A 5,325-nucleotide genomic window follows, 5' to 3' on the forward strand; every position below is an offset into this window, starting at 1 on the left:
CACCGCAGGGAAAAAGGGTAACACCATCTGGGTCTGGGTGCTGTTTCCCCCTCCAGGGGCAAAGGTACCTAGACCTAGTTCTTAGAGTACACTTGGGGAGTGTGATTGTGTGTACAGTGTCTCTCTATGTCTGTCTCCACGTTGGTTGAGTGTGGAGTAATTGCATATGAGAGCATGAGGGTGGGAATGGATGTTTGTATCTGTGTGTGCCTGTATGTCTGTGTCTACATGTCAGGTTGGGTATCAGACGCCACCTCTCTGGGGACATCTCAGGCCCTCTAAGAAATGAGGGCCTATCTCCCCCCACCACTTCCCCTGCCGGTGGCAGACGCCTTCAGACATTGGTGCGTTGGTGGTTTTTTGTGTCTGGGGATGGGTGCCCAGGTACACACCGGCTTACTCCTTGGTGGCTGCTTATCGGGGCCTGGAGCCTGGGGCTCGCTCGGGCCACTTCGGGGGTGGGGTGCCCTCGGCCTCTCGGCCTGGGGCTCGCACTCTGGCGCAGCTGGCTGCCGGCAGAGCTCACGGGCACGTCACTGCAACCCCCCCCCCTGGCTTCTGCTCCGTGGCTGCTGAGTGACCCCTCATCTGGGACTCTCCTCAGCTCTTTCTGGGATAGTGACACAGCTGCCCCTCTGTTGGTCTTCCTTGGTCTCTTGTGTTCTGGGGGCCTCTGGATGTCTTTAGTTTTGATCTCCTCCATACATGCTTCATGCCCTGGTGGACGGGGCTGTGGCTCCCCACACCCTCTAGCAGATCATTACATGAAGGAACCTTTTGAAAACAAACACGTCCATGCTCACAGGTGTACACACGGGTGTTCACACACACACAAACTACACCCTTTTTGGCTCCTACCTCAAAGCACACTGTGCGCTGTCAATATTACGTGCTGCACAATAATGTTTAATATTTAGTATTTACTGTTATATTCCCATATATCATCGTGATGTTGTTTATTGTATTGCTCTCGTTTTCTTCTGCTTGTTTTCTTTTTTCTTTCTCAACAGGTGATCCAGGTGATTGATATATGTATTTTTTTTCTCTGCTTATTTAGTTGGTTTTTGTTTTTTTGCCCTTTTTGAAAGCTTTGATTTGTTGCTGCTGAACTATCCATATGAGATGTATAGTTATTGTTCAGTGATGTTTGGCTGTGAGCAGAGAGAGAGAGATTCCGGAGCTTTGCAAAATAACGGTGGAAAACGGTGTTCCAAAGTTTGGGTTGGCTTTGATCTGACAGCACAGAATCAGGTAGAATATGTTTCCTTCTTATACCCTATGTTTCTGAGCTAATGCTTCATCTTTCTTTCTGTTTCACAGGTATATGAGAGATCCCCACTTGGAAGATCAGAAGACCCCCTCAAATACTGAGCAGCACATCAGACACTCTATCCACCAGTGCAGAAGTAATCTGTGTATTCCTGCATCATCAATGCCATGTGAAAGGAGATTTCCTAAAGCTCGGGGACTGTTGAGCCAGAGGAGGAGTCCACTGAAGCTGGCACAGGAGAGAAAAGACGATTTTGGGTGAAAAACCTGTGAAAAAAATCCATCTGACACCTGCTTCTGTCAATAAACATTCCTTATTCACCACATCATTAGAAAATTGTACTTAGTAGTCAGTATAATCTTTTAATGATATAAGTTTGCATATGGTAGAATAGTGCATGTTGACCTTTTGATGACTTAGGCTGTTGTTCACTACAAGACTTGTTATAAATTTCTTCCCACAGCAATAGTGACAGCTGGACACTCTTATTTTCACTTCGCACCTTGTTTTATTGTTTGTGGTGGGATAAACTATGTCTGTTTTAGGCTAAGTGGCTTTTGTTTAGATGAACGTTTGGACTTCCAGACAAGCAGGTTTAGGGAAGTCTTTATGGGGTCACACTCTGACCCCACACACACACACACACGTATACACATCCACATTCCAATGTAATGAACAAACGCACACACTGATGTATATAAATAAAGACCAGGGCAGCACATCAGACACTCTATCCACCAGTGCAGAAGTAATCTGTGTATTCCTGCATCATCAATGCCATGTGAAAGGAGATTTCCTAAAGCTCGGGGACTGCTGAGCCAGAGGAGGAGTCCACTGAAGCTGGCACAGGAGAGAAAAGACGATTTTGGGTGAAAAACCTGTGAAAAAAATCCATCTGACACCTGCTTCTGTCAATAAACATTCCTTATTCACCACATCATTCCCCAAATGACTAATCAAAGTGATGATAAAAACCTGTAAAAACACTGGACTAAAGGAAAAAACAAGATGTTTGAGTGTTCATCCAAAGTCCATCATCAAGTGTAAAGCTGCAGCAGAAAGTATCTCTGCTGTCTTGTTCTTCTGTTTTTAGTGTTTTTAAGTCCAACTTGTTTTTGAATGCTTTCTAAATCCTGGATATTTGAAATGAACATGCACACACATGTGACTCTTCATTTCTCTATCCTATTTTGATGAACTTTAATGTTTCATGTGTTTTAGAGTGTTTTTGCTGAGCGTGTCTGTATATTTATTCACGTCGTTTTACCCTTTTATTACCATCTGTTTTTGTTCAGAGACCACACTGAACACTGCTGCGAGATCGATCAACTTTAGACCAGACAACAAACGACGGAGGCTCCGGAAAAGTGCAATCAAACGATGAGTTTATTAACAGCCCGGAGAAAACATCAACATATGTCCTCTGACCAAAATACATGTTGTGGATACTTATAAAGCAGTGGAGTACACGCCCCCCCCCCATGGCGTCAATGACAGATTAAAATAGGTTCCAGACATTAGTCACAGTTAATCGTAGATTTTTAATAGCTATAAGCAGACATAGAACTTCTCTTTTCTATAACACCTTCCATACAAGGTAATAAACTTCAAGCCCTCAGGGTCTCTGAGGCTAATTATTGACTCTGATCATCTGTTACCAAGTAGAATAAAATATAGTAAGACACCAAATGAGTTGAGGCGTCAGGCCGGACACATTCCTAGATTATATGTATTATATGTACTGTAAGCATGCATTGCAGTTATCCTTCTATGTTCTAGTTTCCCTCAGCATGTATCACCTGGACAGTCATGCCAGTGAAGCTTAAGACCCTTAATGAACTGAACATCAACTCAAAATAAGCACAGATATGCAATGTGTATAAAATACTTCTAACCGTACTTGTAATAAAAGTTAACATAATGGAAGGATCCTCAAATGGACATCTTCAATAAACAACTGTAATGCAGTATCAATACTGTGAGAAATATTATTAGATGAAATAATGCTGTAAAGAATGTTATTAATGCAATTATATTGATACAAGTTATATGGCAGCAATAAAAGAATCTCTGAATCCCAACAACACTTGGACACCAGAAGAACAAATAACAACAAATAATTCATTTCACTATATACTGATGATGAATTCATTCATTAGTATCAATGAACAAGAACATTAATTCAATTCAATTCAATTTTATTTATATAGCGCCAAATCACAACAAAAGTCGCCTCAAGGCGCTTCATAAGCACATTCAAATGAACACAGTCTGTTCACAGCTTTATTGATGGCATCAGACTGAAGCAGGAAGTTGTGCCAGTATTTCAGCAGTGCTCTTGAGAAGTCGCCTCGACTTCAGTCAGCCACCGTATGTCGCTGTTCTAAGAGATTGAAGCCTAGAAGCTTTGAATGTTTTGGGGTGCAAAGAGAAGGAAAGCCTCAAAGCTTCATGAAGCTTCACCTGCCAATCACTAGCCAAACATGTTTCTGCACATTTCATAAGCCTCCCCTCAATAAGGTTCCATAGTAACTTCCATTTTCATCCAAGCTGATGTTCAGTGTGAAACAGCTGGATTAAAGCAGTCCCGGAGTCAGTGTTTCTATTACATTAACTCTCAGAGGCACTAAATGGAGTGTTGAATCTAGTGGCTTTTCTCTGCCAGCTCTACGGTGTGGGGGCTGAGAGCAGCTCATATATGGGACAGGTGTGTGTGGGCGGAGCATCTGTCATGATGGAAAAAAATCACATTAAGGAAGAGAAATTAAACATTTACAATCATTTAACTGAGATGAGTGTTTCTCTAACAGGAGGACACTCTTTACACATTCAACAAAGAGTCACTGAAGAGTCAGGAAAGAACGCAAACCCAGGATAAAGAGCTTCAGTGAATGTGGTGTTGAAGGTGTGGAGGTGGATCAGTGTGTCAGAGGAGACTCTGTAGAAGGACAGAGTGCCAGCCGGACAGTCCACATACACTGCTACTCTGTTAGCGACAGAGGAGGAGGACAAGGAGGAGATGGATTTTCTTCTGTTAATGTGCCTAAGATAATGAGGACCATCGTCAAAGCAGTCCAGACTCCAGGACTGACCGTTGTGTCCAAACAAACAGACATTACTGCCTCCTTTCCTTCTGATTCTTCTGTAACTCACTGATATATAAACATTTCCTCTCCACTCGACCTCCCAGTAACAGCGACCAGTCATACCATTTCTACACAGCAGCTGACACTTGACATCAAATCTGTCTGGATGATCAGGATATGACTGAACCTCCTCCACACGTGTCACCTTCCTGTTGTTTTCAGACATTTTGAGGTTTGTGTGTACTGTGTTTGTGTCGATTGTGAGTTGACAGGAATCTGATGGAGAGAACAAACACAATCCAGCTGCAGTTATTGATCCATTATCTGTTCATTGATTGATACTTTGATGATGACTCCTGACAGAGTTGTGAATGAGTGATGTGACAGTCTGAAGATGGTTAAATGTATGCCTCTTTGTTTTTCTGAATCATATTAAAAACACACTTACACTTCCTGAGACATCCTGGTGTCAACCATCGGACTCCAGCAGGCTCCAACCTGAAAGGAGGGGGGGGGGGGGGGGGGTGTCGACGAGCACAGTCTTTTTCAGCATGCACACGGACATTACATAGCTCTCATACACATACTGTTAGACACTGATAAAGGAACTGTCCAAGATTTTCACAGATACACTTCAATCAATACGTAGAAGTGATCAAACTGCTGATGATTTGGACTGATCCTGGTGTCAATACAATCAACAGTGTTGGGGAGTAACGGAATACATGTACCGCCGTTACGTATTTAAAATACAAAATATGAGTAACTGTATTCCGTTACAGTTACCGTTTAAAAAGGTGGTATTTAGAATACAGTTACTTTGAAATAAATGGATTACACTGCGGTACTTTCCTGTTTCATTTTGTCGCGGGTCAGGACTGTTTGGGTTTTGTTTGACAGCTACGTTCTGTTGTTCCAGGCGGCAGCGTTACGGTTGCCATGGTTACAGGGCGACACTCTCTCTCTCTG

General features: G+C 42.8%; 1 long non-coding RNA gene across 1 annotated transcript; it reads right to left on the bottom strand.

Moving 5' to 3' along the window:
- Nucleotides 1-2,638: 2,638 nt before the first annotated feature.
- On the bottom strand, nt 2,639-4,925 carry LOC145425855 (uncharacterized). Its single transcript, XR_013906615.1, has 2 exons — nt 4,805-4,925; nt 2,639-4,632 (listed from the first exon to the last, which is right to left on the bottom strand). It is a non-coding gene; the product is annotated as an uncharacterized LOC145425855 (long non-coding RNA).
- Nucleotides 4,926-5,325: the final 400 nt, after the last annotated feature.

This window comes from Astatotilapia calliptera, chromosome 3 (genome assembly GCF_964374335.1).
Source record: "Astatotilapia calliptera chromosome 3, fAstCal68.1, whole genome shotgun sequence".
NCBI classification, from domain to species: Eukaryota; Metazoa; Chordata; class Actinopteri; order Cichliformes; family Cichlidae; genus Astatotilapia; species Astatotilapia calliptera.